Source organism: Periplaneta americana, chromosome 3 (assembly GCF_040183065.1).
Source record: "Periplaneta americana isolate PAMFEO1 chromosome 3, P.americana_PAMFEO1_priV1, whole genome shotgun sequence".
In the NCBI taxonomy this organism is placed as follows: domain Eukaryota; kingdom Metazoa; phylum Arthropoda; class Insecta; order Blattodea; family Blattidae; genus Periplaneta; species Periplaneta americana.
In genome coordinates this window covers 122,169,461-122,189,460 of record NC_091119.1, presented here as the reverse complement: position 1 = coordinate 122,189,460, position 20,000 = coordinate 122,169,461, and the positions used below count along the sequence as shown (strand labels likewise).

Below are 20,000 nucleotides of genomic sequence, written 5' to 3'. Positions count from 1 at the left end.
GATTAAATCACGCATCACGTAAGCCATTAAACTCCTATACAATATTGCAGGTAACCAAGCGAAGCCAGGTGCCGCCCACACACAACTGCACTGATTTATAAATCAATTATCCGACCGTCAATTTTACACGTGTCCCAGCTGTTCTCTAGAGTTTCAAACTCACAACTATCAGAATTAGAATCTCTAGAACGAAGACTTCTGCGCAAAGCATTTCAATTACCACCACACACACAAAATAGAACAGTATACACAATCACCAAAGTCAAACCCATTACACAATATATATAAAAAAACACACACACAAACTGTGTAACTTACTGGTATATTATCTTTATCCTTTTGTGTGTTTGTTGCTTATTGAATTGAAAACTGTAACTAGGAATATGTAGGAGTGTTATATACTTAAATTATTGCTGCTGAGGTAATTTAAAATTGTAACTAGGGAAACACAGGCTCTTATAATCTTGAATTAATAATGCTAATGTAATTTGAAATTTTGTAAGTAGGAAGGAGCAAGAATTCAGAATTTGGAATGGTACTTAACTATAATTTATTCTCATCGTAAATATTATCACACAGATATTTATTGATTACGCAACTGGCAAATTTGCAATCTTAAAAATGTAATTATCTAGAAATGTCAAAACATGTAATATTACCTATGTAATGGGGCATGTTGAAATATATACTGTTAAAAAACACACACACACACACACACACACACACACACACACACACACACACACACACACACACACACACACACACACACACACACACACACACACACACACACACACACACACACACACACACACACACACACACACACACACACACACACACACACACACACACACACACACACACACACACACACACACACACACACACACACACACACACACACACACACACACACACACACACACACACACACACACACACACACACACACACACACACACACACACACACACACACACACACACACACACACACACACACACACACACACACACACACACACACACACACACACACACACACACACACACACACACACACACACACACACACACACACACACACACACACACACACACACACACACACACACACACACACACACACACACACACACACACACACACACACACACACACACACACACACACACACACACACACACACACACACACACACACACACACACACACACACACACACACACACACACACACACACACACACACACACACACACACACACACACACACACACACACACACACACACACACACACACACACACACACACACACACACACACACACACACACACACACACACACACACACACACACACACACACACACACACACACACACACACACACACACACACACACACACACACACACACACACACACACACACACACACACACACACACACACACACACACACACACACACACACACACACACACACACACACACACACACACACACACACACACACACACACACACACACACACACACACACACACACACACACACACACACACACACACACACACACACACACACACACACACACACACACACACACACACACACACACACACACACACACACACACACACACACACACACACACACACACACACACACACACACACACACACACACACACACACACACACACACACACACACACACACACACACACACACACACACACACACACACACACACACACACACACACACACACACACACACACACACACACACACACACACACACACACACACACACACACACACACACACACACACACACACACACACACACACACACACACACACACACACACACACACACACACACACACACACACACACACACACACACACACACACACACACACACACACACACACACACACACACACACACACACACACACACACACACACACACACACACACACACACACACACACACACACACACACACACACACACACACACACACACACACACACACACACACACACACACACACACACACACACACACACACACACACACACACACACACACACACACACACACACACACACACACACACACACACACACACACACACACACACACACACACACACACACACACACACACACACACACACACACACACACACACACACACACACACACACACACACACACACACACACACACACACACACACACACACACACACACACACACACACACACACACACACACACACACACACACACACACACACACACACACACACACACACACACACACACACACACACACACACACACACACACACACACACACACACACACACACACACACACACACACACACACACACACACACACACACACACACACACACACACACACACACACACACACACACACACACACACACACACACACACACACACACACACACACACACACACACACACACACACACACACACACACACACACACACACACACACACACACACACACACACACACACACACACACACACACACACACACACACACACACACACACACACACACACACACACACACACACACACACACACACACACACACACACACACACACACACACACACACACACACACACACACACACACACACACACACACACACACACACACACACACACACACACACACACACACACACACACACACACACACACACACACACACACACACACACACACACACACACACACACACACACACACACACACACACACACACACACACACACACACACACACACACACACACACACACACACACACACACACACACACACACACACACACACACACACACACACACACACACACACACACACACACACACACACACACACACACACACACACACACACACACACACACACACACACACACACACACACACACACACACACACACACACACACACACACACACACACACACACACACACACACACACACACACACACACACACACACACACACACACACACACACACACACACACACACACACACACACACACACACACACACACACACACACACACACACACACACACACACACACACACACACACACACACACACACACACACACACACACACACACACACACACACACACACACACACACACACACACACACTAGAAAATCGCTCCCCTGGTGGACCACTGATCTGACAATTATGCGCAAAAAGACAAATGCACTAAGACGACGATACCAAAAAACAAAAAATTATCATGAATTGAGAGAACAGCGAAAAACGCAATATATGGAAGAAAAGAAGAAGTATGAGAAAACCATAAAAAAAGAAAAAATAGAATCATGGAAACAGTATTGCAATCTCACATCATCAAACAATCCCTGGAATGCAGTTTATCGTTTAGCAACAGGAAAAACAAGAAGCTCCCCACATCTGACTACTCTAATGAAACCCGACGGCACAGCTACACAAGATCTTAAAGAGACAATGAACTACATGCTGGATTACTTCGTTCCAGAAGACAAGGAAATTGAGGACAATGAATATCACAAACTTGTAAGAACAGAAAACCTCAGTTCCATAGCAACTCAGAACGACCGAGAATTCACACAGGGAGAAGTAAAAGACATCTTAGAAAGAATGGATTCAAGGAAAACACCTGGAGAAGATGGAATCACTAGTAAGATCTTACTTAAAGTCTTTGAAAGCTTTCCGAAATATATGACTGCCATTTATAACAGCTGTCTAAGAAATGGTAATTTCCCCGAGCAATGGAAGAGAGCTACATTAATACCTATAGTGAAGCCAGGAAACGAAAAAAGCTCAGAGGTCAGAAAATATCGCCCGATCAGTTTATTGAACACAGCAGGGAAAGTGCTAGAGAAACTTTTAATCAGCAGAATATCTCATCATGTGTACACAAAAAATTTAGTTAACGATAGTCAATATGGCTTTACACCACAAAAAAGTACTACAGATGCAGCAATGGCAGTCAAAGTCTACGTTGAAGAAAACTTAAGAAGCGGCCAGAGTGTGGTGTTGATAAGTCTCGATGTACAGGGAGCCTTCGATGCAGCCTGGTGGCCTAGTATACTGAAGAGCCTGAGAGATTTCAACTGCCCAAGCAATTTGTATAATCTTACAAGAAACTACTTCAGTCAGAGAACTGCAGTATTGGCAGTTAACAACATTAAAATTGAGAGAAAAGTAAGCAAGGGCTGCCCCCAAGGATCCTGCAGTGGACCTGGATTTTGGAATTTACAGTACAATTCGCTACTCAATTTAAATTACACAAGACACACAAAAGTGGTAGCATTTGCCGATGATCTACTAGTAATAACAAAAGGTACAAGCACTCTGGAGGCGGAAAATTATGCTAATGTAGAACTAAAAAAAATCGAGTACTGGGCCAAGAACAACAAAATCAGGTTCAATGAACAAAAGACAAAAGCTCTGCTGATCAACAGAAAACGCAAAGACGGAAGAAACATAAATATTTACCTCAACAACAAAGCAATAGAGCAAGTGGAAAGAATATTTAGGAATAATTATTGACCAGAACTTCAACTTGAATGACCACATACAGCACGTTACGGAGAAAACTACTAAATTAATACATGCATTATCCAAATCAGCCAAGCTGAACTGGGGTCTTCAACATCAAGCTCTAAAAACGATATACAAAGGTGCAATCCTACCATTGTTATCCTATGCAGCACCGGTGTGGATAGAAGCACTTAACAGGAAATACAACTGCACGAAGTACATAAGAGTGCAAAGATTAATAAATATAAAAATAGCTAAAGCATTTCGCACCACTTCCACTGAAGCTCTCTGCGTATTGACAGGACTGACACCAATCATTTACAAACTACGAGAAATCGCTGACGAGTACAAAATAATGAAACAAAGCTCAGAATGGCAAGTGGATATTCCATTAAATTACAAGAAATGGCCTCACCCAGCGGACTTTTCTACAATACAGGAGGCAAACCTAAAGAAGAATTACACTGTTGAAGTATATACGGATGGAAGCAGAACAGAACAAGGGGTAGGCTCTGGAATAGCAATATTCATCAACAATGAAATAGTACATCAGCTACAGTACAAATTAGACAAACGTTGTTCTAACAATCAGGCAGAACAGCTAGCAATCCTAAAGGCAATGGAAAAAATTGAGACAATAGATCTAATGTTGAACAGCCCTAAAAATGCAGCAATATACACAGACAGTAAAGTCACACTAGATTCACTACGGAACACTAAAAACCACAATCAATTAATAGAATCAATTAGGGAGAAATTCAGAATACTAAGCAAACAAAACTGGACAATAGATATAGGATGGGTTAAGGCTCACATAGGGATACAAGGGAATGAAATGGCAGACAAACTGGCAAAAAGGGCAACAGTACTAGAAGAGTTGGAGTGCTACAAAAAGGTCCCAAAAAGTACCATCCAGAAAATATTGCGAGAGGAAAGTATAGCAAAATGGGAAAATGAATGGAGAAACACCACGAAAGGAGAAGAAACCAGACAATACTTTCCTACAGTCGCAAAAAGACTTAAACTAAGGATAACACTGACACCAAACCTCACTACAATGTTAACAGGACATGGACGACTAAGAGCATACTACCAACGATTCCACATCACTGAAGACTCAACCTGTTCCTGTAGAGGAGGGGAGCAAACAGTTAACCACATCCTATATGACTGTAACAAACTCGACGAGGACAGAAAGAAACTAAAAAGAAATATAATTCAAAAGGGAGGAACATGGCCTGCAAATAAAACGCAACTAATAGGAAAGTTCATGAATGAATATCGAAAATTTATTAATGCTATTGAGTTGGAGAATTTATAAGGGTATAAGTGTTACAATGTTAAGTGTTTAAGTATGGGCTATTAGTGTTGACTATAGTGATACATTTTCAAATGATAAGATAACGGATGTGTTCATTTTTTTTTTACTAAAACAATAAGTTATTATTTATGAATATGAACTATAAAACTGGCCAAACATCCCGAAAATTAACCATTATTACTGCATAGTATATAAATAAGAAAAATATTTATAAAAACCTAATAAGAAAACCAAGGCATGTAGTATTACGCTGTGTAATGGGACATGTTGTATGATGAAATAAAACAAAAACAAAAAAAAAAAAAAACACACACACAAAATCAATAAAAATTTCACTTCTAATCTCTTCCACCAGGTCAGCACATATTACAGTCTCCCGCCTGTTGAATTACCACCAAGATTACTTAGCGCAACAACAGCATTAGACAATATAATCATCTCCAACCTTCTTCTGCCACTCCTTGTTCGCTAGCAGATTTCCAACATAATCAATTTTCTTAAACCTAAAACCTGAAGAGAATAGATAAAACCCTAAAGCAAGTCAACAGCACAGTTTCTGTGCCACACTGTTGTCTTGTCTCCCAGTGATCACATCCAATTTCCACTATTTCATATTACAGTGCCTTTCGCTGTCGAGTCGCCCGCTGCACGGCGGCTGACGGTAGCAACCGATGATAGCCCAGTTCCCGGCAAATCGAAAGCAAAACCCCCGCTGCACGACGTCCGGCGATAGCAACCGATGTTACCCCCCGCAGCCAATTCAGTACAAATATACAATGTACAATGAAAATGACCATTCACAATTGAGTAAAATTACGTAGCTTGTAATAGTGCTGCTTATGATTAGGTTTTTCTCTGGAGCGGTTGTTTGTGCGCTTTCAATCGGAGACCTCCGGTTACCTCCGATTGATGCCGCGCAGGTTGTATATGTGCTGCGACGCAGACATACATTTTCTGCTGAGCATTCCTTTAATCGGATCAGGTAGTGATTGGAGTCCGCTGACGTCCCGCGTATCTTTTAAAATAAGTGTGTAATTTTCAGTTGTTTATTTTCTCTTTTTTATTTATCTCTCTCTTTCTTCGGCTCTTTTTTTCTTGTTTTGCTTGAAGTACTATGTTAGCTGACAGATTTTTTTTTTTTTTTTAAATTCATAGTATACGTGGAAAAGTGTATTAGTTTTATGTAGGCTAATTGATCAAATTAATAACATTAAAATTAACTGAAAACTAACGCAGAAGTGAAGCTTTTCAGTAGCTAATGTAGACATTTATAATTTTCCTGGAAACACTCGTTTATTCACAAACAGTTTTTGTCAATTATTATTCTAATCGGTTTAGTTTAGCGTAAAATATATTAAGGGAGTTTCAGAATGGAACAAAAGAAACGTGTGGTATCAATGGGTTAAAGTTTACTGTCCAAAATAATTTATTAAGATTCTTCACCAGACAGGATTGTGATCATTGTGTTAAAGGGTGTCAGTATTTGAATTGTCTCTTCTAAAATGCGCCACTCTTCCTCTGTAATAGAAAATATAAGCGGATATCAACTTAAGGATAATTGTAATTATATTATTACCACACATTTCTTTAGTTTCAGAATGAAACTCAATATTTTAATCTAATAACTCAAGTTGCCTTTTAAATATTCCATATAAGTTATGTATGATTTTTATTGCCTCGAAAGTTACGTTTTATAGAAATTTCAAGACTTTTTTTTTCTATACTGTGAACCTTTGGAACAATAGCACTAAAGCAGTTCAAAAAGTCGTATCAAATGTTTTGCGTAATTTTAAAACTACGAAAACGATTATATCACTAATTAACCGTCAATGTGTATCTGAATGGTAATAATTTATTTTTGACTGCAAGTACGAGTATCACAACCGCGGCTCTTAATGTTAACCTAAACACTTACATACCTACATTTTAAAATTTAGACCTACTCAGAGAATCTATCTAACCTGATCCACGCCATAGAGATTTCCAAATACGGACCTGTTAGCGTCCTAGGAGCGTTTGGCTTTTCTGGCAACACATTCACCAACTCATATTTCATTTCAAGTAAGCGGCTCATCACTGAAGTTTGGAGTTTCATCTCGTAACAATATGCTGGATCAATCTTAGAGGGCCCTTTTTTGCTGAAATTCTTCTGCTTTTCAGTTTTTCATTCGCAATGTTACTCTGTCTGCACACAAAACCACGAAATTATTCATTAGAACTTTTATATATAAATCAAAGTAAACACGCTTTTTAAAAGAGTTCAAAAGTGTTTTGAACAGTTAAATTTACTTACTTTCTTCAAGTTCGCGATTGTGCGATCGCTTCAAATGGTCTAACAAATTCCAAGTACCACCACCCTTAGAGTGAATTCGCCCACAAAGTTAACAGCGTGCGACTTTATTATTATCTTCAACTAAATTAAAGAATTTCCATGCGACGGATATGCGATTTGGTGCCATTTTATTCCACTCACAAGTACCCTCAGTCCGTACGCCCCGGTTGTCCTTGAGCTCTACGTCCTCCAATTTCGCTTCGCTCCGAACCACCGCATCCCTCCGTATGTCCCCTGTTCCACCTACGGTAGTACCGGAGATCACCGGTGGAGAGCTTTATTTATAATCTCCTATTCATCCGCGGTAGTAGTCACTCCGATGAGCAGCACTACCTTATAACATGAGATGTTGGAAATGTTGCCCTCCTTCATCCACACATTTCTGGCATCTTTTTAGGAAATGTGCATTTACACGTATTAATTCAACTTCCGAAATAGTCAATTTCACGCCTGATACTTGCTTTCAATTCTTCTAATGTGTGGGCGTTCGTTGCATATACTTATTTTTCAAGTGCCCCCATAGATAAAAGTCGCTCTCGCACGTTACAACCTTTTTTCATTATCACTGGCAACAATTCATGAACAACAGTGAGCTTTTATGGTTTCAATCGCCTTACAACTTCCCTGCAAGATGTATGATTCGTATGCGTTAACAAAGAGTTTAGTAGCTCGTCATGCTGAGGTCATCGAAATTTAAGTTTCCTGTGCAAGCCGTGGAATGCGGCATCAGCTGACAAGGCCGCGCCCCCCAACCCTAGAAGGTATTGCGACGTTGCCGCCTTATTCCTGTTTTCGAAACCTAGGAAGTGCGAGTAACTTTGGGCCGTAATAATTTTGCGTACGCCCCAATGTGTGTTTTGTGGATATCCAGTCGTCTTGGCGGGTTGTTTTCTGATATCAATAAAAGAATTTGCTATTTTCTGTTTTATTATTTTTATACATTTCGAAAATTTGACGGAAATACATGTTTAAACATGAAAAAGGCCTGTTGGGACTGTCACCAATTGCATTGGCGTAGCCAGGAATTTAAGATGGGGGGGGGTTGAGAGGCAGGCACACGTGGATATTCAGTTAAAAATTGTTTGTTGTAATGTGTAAGTATGTCGAGGCATTATGTAAACTATAGCACAGCACTAATACAGAAATCACATTTACTACCAAACACAATAACACTTGTAGCACTAATATAGAAATAACATTTCATACGGAGCACTTCAAAGCACGACCACGCTGAAACAAAACCGCTGTGAGACTGACTGAATGACTCGCACGCTGCTACGAAGGGGATTGAAGTCGCCGCAGTGTCGGGAGCTCGGTTATCAACGGTTGCTATCGCCGGCCGCCGTGCAACGGGCGACTCGACAGCGAAAGGCACTGTACAAATCGTAGGCATTTTCAACGTATTTTAACAATTTTTTCTAGTGGCCAGTTCATAAGTAACCTTCACGAAAAAAAATCTATGGAAGTCTCCTTCATGTTTTTCCTTTTTAAATTAAAATTTTCGTAATTTATAAAAATGGCAATCGCCTTCATGTTTACGGTCAAGTAGCCTTTCCATGATCTCTCTGCCATTCTCTTTCCCTTCCTCTCTGACATGCACATGCACCACTCGGGATTGATGTGATAGGCATTCTGGGAATCACCAACCATGCAGCTGTATTTCCTTCTCTATCACACATAGGCTACACACAAAGAGCTTCTTATCGTCTGACCTTCAGTTTCTTTTAGAAATTTCAGTGCGTACATGCTACCTCACAGCTCACACAGCGTGCCATACAATTTTTTCTTTCTTTTGATAAGTATGTGTCGAAGTGATCAGTGACAATGAGTGAAGGATCTAGGAATACTCACAGACTTACAAATAATAATAATAATAATAATAATAATAATAATCATCATCATCATCTTCTTCTTCTTCTTCTTCTTCTTCTTCTTCTTCTTCTTCTTCTTCTTCAAGGTTTAGGCCTTTCGGCCTGTTTCGCCTCCATTAAAATTGATCTCGCCAACGTTTTACTGGTTAATAATAATAATAATAATAATAATAATAATAATAATAATAATCTTCTTCTTCTTCTTCAAGGTTTAGGCCTTTCGGCCTGTTCCGCCTCCATTAAAATTGATCTCGCCAACGTTTTACTGGTTAATAATAATGATAATAATAATAATAATAATAATAATAATAATAATAATAATGATAATAATAATCTTCTTCTTCTTCTTCTTCTTCTTCTTCTTCTTCAAGGGTTAGGCCTTTCGGCCTGTTTCGCCTCCGTTAAAATTGATCTCGCCAACGTTTTACTGGTTAATAATTTATTTATTTATTTATTATTAATATTTGTGTGCTGAACAACAGCCAGAGGCCAATTATAGTTCAGCACAATACACAAACAGAAGATACAAAGGTGCAAAACAAAAATAAATAATATCTTAAATAACAAAAATATACATAAATAAAATTGAGTACAAACAGTAAAAACTAATAATCAAAACGAAACTAAACCTTAAAAGGATCTAAATTGTGCCCATGCAAATTGGCATATTTTATGCATCTACAGACTGGAGAAAGTGATTTTGAATTTCGGTTATAAAACATTTTTTGAAATCTTAAACCTTTTGTAGGAATACGAATGCTGATATTGTTTATGATAGACTCACAATCAATATCACCTTTGATAACTTTGCAAAAAAATTGATAATCAAGATTTAGACGTCTAGCATAAAGGCTACAACAGTTAAAATATTTACAGGTAATATCATAGTTAAAGTCAGTGGAATTGGGTATATATCGAAAAGCACATAAGGAAATAAATTTTCTTTGAATATTTTCCAATTTAACCGAATCGGTTGAAGTAATGGAATTCCAGGCTACAGATGCATATTCAAGTTTAGATCGAACCAAAGTAAAGTAGAAGGAGTAGAAAAAGAATAAGTTATAGACCTTATTAAACCAAGCATTCTTATTGAATGATTATAAATATATTGAACATGATCGTGAAAGTATAATTTAGAATCGAGTAGTACACCAAGATCTTTTATAGAATTTTTCCTAATAATACAGGCGTTATTAAGAGAATAATTAAATTTTATGGAAGTAGTTTTTCGAGAGTACGAAATGACAAAAGTTTTTGTTTAATTAATTTTCATTCCATTAATATCAGACCAAAGTTCAATGGAGTTAATATCATTTTGAAGAGTTTGGCAATCGGCAGAACTATTTATTGAGCGAAAGATTTTGAGATCATCAGCAAATAACAGGTAGTTTGAACTTATTCTTTTACATATGTCATCAATAAATAATAAAAATAATAGAGGGCCCAATGTAGATCCTTGGGGAACTCCACATAAACAATTAAATGGGTCCGAGAGAGAATCACCTAGACGAACACAACATTGTCTATTAGTTAAATAGTTTTCAAACCAGCTCACGTAGTTAGAAGAGAGACCAAAGTTTTTTAATTTATTTATCAGAATATTATGAGGTACAACATCAAACGCTTTGCTAAAGTCGATATAAATTGAGTCAATTTGACCTTGGGTTTCAACAACAGGCATAACAAGATTAAGGTAGGATACTAAGTTTGTAGTTGTTGATTTACCTTTAGTAAAACCATGTTGTGCTGAATTAATTTTATTCTTAACATAAAATGAAACATGTTTGTGGATTATTTTTTCAAAAATTTTTGAGAAATTGTTTAATATTGAAATATGTCTATAATTGGAAACAACATTTTTTTTACCATTCTTAAAGATAGGAATAACGGATGCTTCTTTCCAAAGCATAGGGTATGTACCGGTTAATAAACTTAAATTAAATATAAAGGTTAAAACGGGTATTAGAATATTAGAACATCCCTTAATAATAAAATTAGGAATGCCATCAGTGCCCTTTGATTTATTAGGTTTAAGCTTTTTTATGGCTAAAGAAACGTCATCAACTGTAATTTTAGGTAAGGATAAGAAGTCAGTAGAATTATACTCCAACAAACAGAGATTAGAATTAGGCTGTTTTTGAATCGATTTGAATTGATTAGCAAATGCATTAGCAATTTCTTGCTGATCAGTAATGTGAATCCCATTTATTAATAATTCGGTGGGATAATTATTGGATTTACGAAAAGATTCTACGTATTTCCAAAATTTATTAGGTTCATTCTTCAAATTTTCATCAATGGATTGTAACCATTTAAATTTGTCAGATTTAATCATAGCTTTAACTTGTTTTCTGTAATTGGAAAAAATTTGATAATGGTGATCAGTTTTGAATTTCTTAAAATTTCTATGTGCTTTGTTCTTTTTCCTAATAAGTATACTCAAGGTATTTGAAAACCATTTAGGATAGTGCGATTTTTTTACGAAAGTGACAGGAACAGCAAGAGAAATAGCTTTGTTCATAATCTGGGATAACGCGTTAGCAGCAACGTTAACATCAGTAGTTTGATATATGAAATTCCAATCATGATTGTATAGAGTGGAATAGAGTTTCAAGTAATCACCTTGAGAATAATTTATGAAGGTACTAGATTGGCAGTGATCAGATAGCGACAAATACACTTCAAGATTAATGGAGATAGATGGATGATAAGAATCCTCCAAAACTAGAGAATGATTGGCTAGTTTTACTGTACTATTAATAATATTAGTAAAGACAAGATCAAGTAGATTTTTACTTGAAACAGTAAAATTAATTTGGTTTAATCCCAGAAGGCAAGACGAGGAATATAAATCACTGGACTTAATTTTAGAGTAGTAATGAATATCATTAAGATTAAAACCAGTTGACCAATCCATACCAGGACAATTGAAATCACCAATAATTACTATTCTAAAATTATGAGTATCAAGGTTTTTTTCAAGAAAATTGAGGTAAGATTTTAAGTGATTATGACCGAAATCAGGTGGGAAGTAATGATTTCCAATTAATAAATTAATACCATCAGCCATTTTAATTTCAATCCAAACACATTCATTAATAATTTCTAAATCATATCGCCGACAGGTAAAAGGTAACTGGTTGTTAATCGCTGTTAGGACACCCCCACCTCTTTTTTTATTGGTGTCCTCATACGTTCTGTCTGCTCGAAACACAGTATAATTGTTAGGGAATAAGTTTATATTTAATACTGATTCAGATAACCATGTTTCAGTAAGACAGATAATGATATCATTATTACTTACTACATTTTGAAAAATTTCATCAATTTTTTTATTAAGACCACGAACATTTTGGTAAAATATCTCAAGATGATTATTAGAACTGTGCATTGAGAGTTAGAGAATAATATTAAGAGGCATTAACCCTAGAATCAACTGAAGTACCTGGTGGAGCAAAATGCTGCTCAGGTTTAAGTTTACCAAAAAAGGGTGCAATGAGGCATCCCGCAGGCCAAACATCAGAATTATTAATTAACTCGAAATCCCTCTCATCAACTGAGATATGAAAAGAGGAATACGACTGGTATTTTGTTTTCAATTTAGTTATTTCGAGAGACCTTAATTTACGTTGATGAAAGAGTGAATCCTTAATATTATTTTCGTTTACATTAGGACTAAATCTAGAAACAAAAAGAGATTTGGTTCTGATTCTCTCTGGAGCCATTTCTATGTTGCTATTAGTTAGAGTGCCAACTTTAGGATCTCGTTTCTTAAATTTTTTGCGAGTGACAGTTTGAAAACCATCAGAGTCTACGTTATTTGATAACGCAACAGTGCTATCGTCTGTGCGTACGACAGCAGAGATTACCTCATTACTGTTATGATGAGTAAGAGCAAATGAAGTACTCGATGCTGACTTCGCATGATTGCGAGAATTAACAGTGTCAGACAAAACACTACTGTAGGATTTAGTAACCGGGTGAACAGTGGACTGTTGACCCAATTTAGAGACAATCTGATCAGGCTTACAAGGACAGGAATTTTTTACCAAAATCTCGGCCATTTGTAATTTGAGGGCAGTATTCTCGCTCTTTAATTCACCCATTTCTTTTTCAAGATTTTTAACATGCTCCAGAATAACTGTTAAAGTATCTAGAATGGATTCACTATTCAATCGAACCGTCTCTATTTGTACAGAGAGAGATTCCTTACTTTGTAAATTAGGTAGTTCAAGTTCTCTAGTAGGCGAGATGAACTTCTTATCGGTCTTCTTGGTCGGTTTCACAGGAGTGTTATCACCATGAACCGCCTTCGCAGCACTGGTACACTCATCACACTTGAAGGAGGAAATGCCTCCCTTCATGAAAAAATCGTATTCCACTTCACTCATATTTAAACAGGCAAGATGAAATCTTAGGCCACAAGGCCCAACACACTTTAGGAACTTTTGTCTGCCGAAGAAAGCAGCGCTACATTTAGAACATGTATCTTTACTAGGCGGCATTGTACGCAGTTAACTAAGCGCCTTAAATGAGGACACGATAATAATAATAATAATAATAATAATAATAATAATAATAATAATAATCATCATCATCTTCTTCTTCTTCTTCTTCTTCTTCTTCTTCTTCTTCTTCAAGGTTTAGGCCTTTCGGCCTGTTCCGCCTCCATTAAAATTGATCTCGCCAACGTTTTACTGGTTAATAATAATAATAATAATAATAATAATAATAATAATAATAATAATAATAATCTTCTTCTTCTTTTCAAGGTTTAGGCCTTTCGGCCTGTTCCGTCTCCATTAAAATTGATCTCGCCAACGTTTTACTGGTTAATAATAATAATAATAATAATAGTAATAATAATAATGATAATAATAATAATCTTCTTCTTCTCCTTCTCCTTCTTCTTCTTCTTCTTCAAGGTTTTAGGCCTTTCGGCCTGTTCCGCCTCCATTAAAATTGATCTCGCCAACGTTTTACTGGTTAATAATAATAATAATAATAATAATAATAATAATAATAATAATAATAATAATAGTTTATTTAACCTGGCAGAGTTAAGGCTATACGGCCTTCCCTAACCCTCAACCAGGAATGGGAATGGGAACAATCTAAAAATTTAAAGGGATCGTTATTCAAAAGTAAAAAGGGTGATACGTTTGCACATTGCAAGTTATGTGACATGGATATTAATATTAGGTAAAACAGGACTGGAGAAACACGCAAGCAGCAACTGGTTGTAAGTAGATAGACTGACGTTCAAAGGTATCCGATCTACGATTTTATGATCGCATAAGCGAACTTTCCAACCACGGGAAAGGCAGAACCAAGGATATGAAAAATTGACAAACTTTGAAAGAGTTCCGCTAGTTCTCAATAGGTGACACCATTATTGGGAGCCGTTAAAGAAGTGTCAGGGAAAATGATTATGTAAATTAAACAGAAATTATTCTTCCAAGAGACCATATCAGCGATTTCCAGCCAAACTCAGTGTTATTTTACAATCAGTAGAGCGGGATGAATAATTGAATTCTATAACACGGGTATATTTATCTACGATTGACAACAGCGACTATTATCTGCGCCATCTTTCATAGAAGTAATAATTAAAGAATCCACACTTACACCAACAAATTATCGATCACTATCGATCAGTAGGGTCAGATATCTTTGAACATCAGTGTACCTGGGATATTGTGAATAGACAAAATTTTGAAATAGGAGAATGGTGCATTGGTTTTCTTAATACAAAACGACTTATGACACAAGAAGACTGCCTGCCAATCGTTTGTGTTCGATAGGTTCTTGACAGATACCGGTAGAGAGGGAGCTGATATGTCTCACAAATTAATAAAAGTGACAACATTTGAGTATCTAAAGCTGCATCTATACGGTTCAATTTTTCATGGGCGTACACGTGCAATCTCGGAAGAATATTGAAAGAATCAAGTTTAAAACGCTCGTTCAATTAGGATGCACAAAGATTTTGTGTCTACATCTACATATAGAGGCCGGCAAACAGCCTCTTCCGTCTCGTAGGCGATTCTAGCCAACGAGCACAGAATACAATAGAGTAGACACTAGCATCTTAATACCATTGGACGGAGTGAAGCCGGTTTGATGGACCTGACGCCATCTTGTTGCTACCAAAACATTGCAAAATAGCTATTACGTTATAGAAGATCTTATGATAATAAGAATTCCATATGTCCCTAATTTCTTGTAGGACTCACACTTTCTTGTTTGTTTCGTAATACAGAATCGCTATGCACGTATTTTTAGCAAAAATTACGAAACTGTCATCGATAAATCACATATATACAGGTTAATTAAATTGGCAGCTCTTCAAATTGCAGTATGGTATTTAATAGATAATCTGGAAGGTTAAACAAACAATAATGATAAAAAAGGAAAATAACAGTTTGACCTTATTTTGCTACTAGTCCAATAAAAATGCTACCTTATAATAATTACTTTTATAGGTTGATCCATTTGCTTCGATTTAATAATGAAACTTGCTTCTTAACGCAAATTATCATTCTCTTCCTTTTGCCAGTATTTCGTATAGATGTCCCGATTTTGTTTAGAGAAAAAATGGAATGCTCTTAACCATATAATATTTGATAGGCTCTTCGTTTATAGTATATAATTAGATTATAACGGCGAACAAAAGTGAAGTTTTATTACCAAGTGTGTCAAGTCAGTTCACGACCGAGTTAATGAAGCTACTAAGTCTGTAAAGCATAAGTCTGATTTCGTGATTATAAAAATTAATTACAATAATATTAATACACTATTTCTTTTTCTTCATCAAACGAATACGTGCATTCGGTTTAAGAGAAACCTCGTTACACCAGTTTTCTATAGCACTCGACACAAACTTCCAACATGGGTTGTTAGGTTAGCTTCGCTCGTAAATGCTAAGTCTGCAAAGCATGTCTGATTTCGTGATTATAAAAATTAATTACAATAATATCAATACACTAATCCTTTCTCTTAATCAAACAAATACGTGAACAATACGAATCTAACCGACTAACTTAGGCTAAATCATCATTACCGTATCTAGCCTACCGGTAATAAGTACATTTCACACATGCATATTTACCCGTGAAAAGTTATTCCAGGAATTTTTTTTGGAAACCTGTTTGTGCAGCCATACGCAGAACATGCAGGCATATTGAAATTAGTTAATTTATTAATTAAAACAACGATGCAACATCACAATCAACTGCCCATGTGCTAACCGGGAGCGCAATGTTTTGGTAGAATCATAATGGCGACTGTCCACAAAAGCGGCTTCACCTCCAAGCTGTTTATATCTACTCTATGCATTCTGTGCTCGTTGATTCTAGCCGAGCCCCTACCACGCCATAGCGGAAAAGTGAGAAATATGTTCCCAGATTGAAGCAGCGGAAAGCCGCCATTTGTTGGTAGAAAACGCGCGGGATTTCGAAAATGCCATTTGAATACGCGTTGTATTGCGTACCCGAAAGCTAAATGTTTTTTATTTACAGGAACAATACTTCCTTTCCGATATACCTTTAATAACATGTTTCTGCTGTGAGCAGAGTTGCTAGGTTTTCTGCGAGGGAAATCGAGATATCAGAAGCTGACTTAAGACATTAGACTTATCATCACTTTATCATAAGATTTATAATTGTTTTCTGCAAAGTAATGTTTGCGTGCTTTTAATGTAATATTCGCCTCCTTGAGAAACACTAAAATACGAAGGACACACAGTACAGTGAATACTATAGGCTAATCGTTTTTTCTTTTATTGACCACGAATATGTTTTAACCATTCGCTACTAAATTACAGTAACTTTGCAACTTTTCTTTTTCGGGTCCGGTACTGCAACAGTACATCTGACAATGAATCCATATTTAAACATAGTTCACTAAACTATAAAACGCAGCAATTGTATGTGTCTGTTATTAGTGTAAAAATACGATATCAAAACGCTATCTTTTTTGTCATTCAACGCACCTGAACTACACAATGTTTATTAATTGAGAGAGCAGCAACTAGGTACCGAAACGGATTAATCAACAATGCTGTAGAACTAGGGGAACTATTATCTTGCGAATAGAGTAAGTTGCCTTACGGCAATCAGCTGGGTTACCTCAGAGACTTACTAAATTTCCTCGGGTTACCTCTATGTTCACAGAGTTACCATTTGAGTCACTATATAAATAAAAAATATCGGTTAATAGGAAATTCAGACTAATTTGTTTAAATTACGTTCTAAGCTGTTATCTCTCAAATCGGAATTTTTACCAATCTCGACTCGCTTTATCGGGATTTAACCACGAAATTGGGAGAATCCCGCCTAAATTGGGATACTCGGCAACTCTGGCTGTCAGGCTTTCATCATTTTCATAGGAACTCTGAATGTGAATATTCATATCCACGGTTAATGAAAGGATTTTTACTTTTTAATTTAATCTGTAGGTTAAACTGCTATATGAAATCAAAAAGCATAATAAGCATAATAATATTAATAATAATAATAATAATAATAATAATAATAATAATAATAATAATAATAATCAGTCATATTAAAATATTAACGTTTTATAATTTATACAGTTTCTGTATCTTTAAATTCGGCGAATAATTATCTGTTTGAAGAAAATGAAGGATATGGAGTGGATGAAGGACAATAACAATCTATATGGTAATAACGTAGTTTGAAAGTAGTTCGAATTGAGTTGAACAAATTGAATGATTCGTTGTAAGGTAGAAATTCTCTCTGCGGATTACACCTATCCACATGCTGTTAAGGGAATCTTTATTCAAAGGGGACCTAAGCATAATACAGTCGTTTAAGTACAATAGTTTGTCTTCTGTAACGTAATACGGACCAAAAATCGTCGTAGAAATGAAAGATTACTAATCAGTGAAATGTAACATTCCTTCCTTCTTTATCTTTACATCCGTGTATATTGCTGCAATTAAAAACAGCACACGAACGAACCATAGCTATTTAGCTCAACCAAACAAATGGCCGCTCGTCGGCTGTTCAATTTGGGAGCATAACACTAGCGCCAGTGAGCGGTCTAGTGGTTATTTAGTAAGTCTATGATTCTAGCGGGCCGATAACGCCAGTTCCGAGAATCGTATTATCGAGACTGCCATTCTCGAGGCCGAGGAATAGCAATACTCAGCCTGTTATCTATATTAATAATAAATCTGTAGCCGAAATTTTTCTGGTAATTTTCGATTTTCCTAAAATAATTGGTCCTAACATATATAATTAATCACCCTGAAACCGAAAATCGCTTTTTTGAAATTTTTGTTTGTATGTCTGTCTGTATGTTTGTTACCTTTTCACGCGATAATGGATGAACGGATTTCGATGAAAATTGGAATATAAGTTATGTTCGTTGTAACTTAGATTTTAGGCTATATGGCATTCAAAATACATTATTTAAAAGGAGGGTTATAAGGGGGCCTGAATTAAATACATCGAAATATCTCGCTTATTATTGATTTTTGTGAAAAATGTTACATAACAAAAGTTTCTTTAAAACTAATTTCCGATAAGTTTTATTCCTTCAAATATTTTGATAGGACTGATATTTAATGAGATAAATGAGTTTTAAAATTAAAATAACTGCCATCTAAGGCCGTATAATGAAATAAAAAACAAATGACTTCGTCCATAAGGGGCCTTGGACAGCAACAATCGAAAGCTATGAAATATAGCCTACAGAGAATGTTTCTGTGTTTGTATGAAGTAATATCGGAAGCTAAATTAACCGATTTGTATAATTAATTATTATTTCACCATTGGAAAGTGTAGTTTCTCTAGATGGACATAATGCTATAATGTTATTAC

At 36.8% G+C, this 20,000-nt stretch overlaps 2 protein-coding genes across 2 annotated transcripts in view; one reads left to right on the top strand and one right to left on the bottom strand.

Annotated features, from left to right (window-relative positions):
- LOC138696482 (uncharacterized) overlaps window positions 1-8,740 on the bottom strand; it is a 31,927-nt gene extending 23,187 nt beyond the window's left edge. Inside the window, exon 1 of the mRNA XM_069821499.1 lies at window positions 8,615-8,740. The gene's annotated coding sequence lies outside the window, so the exon portion shown is untranslated. The remainder of the gene's footprint in view (window positions 1-8,614) is intronic.
- The window catches only part of LOC138696478 (NFX1-type zinc finger-containing protein 1-like), a 106,216-nt gene that overhangs the window by 1,363 nt on the left and 84,853 nt on the right, over window positions 1-20,000 (top strand). The gene's annotated exons all lie outside the window — the stretch shown is intronic.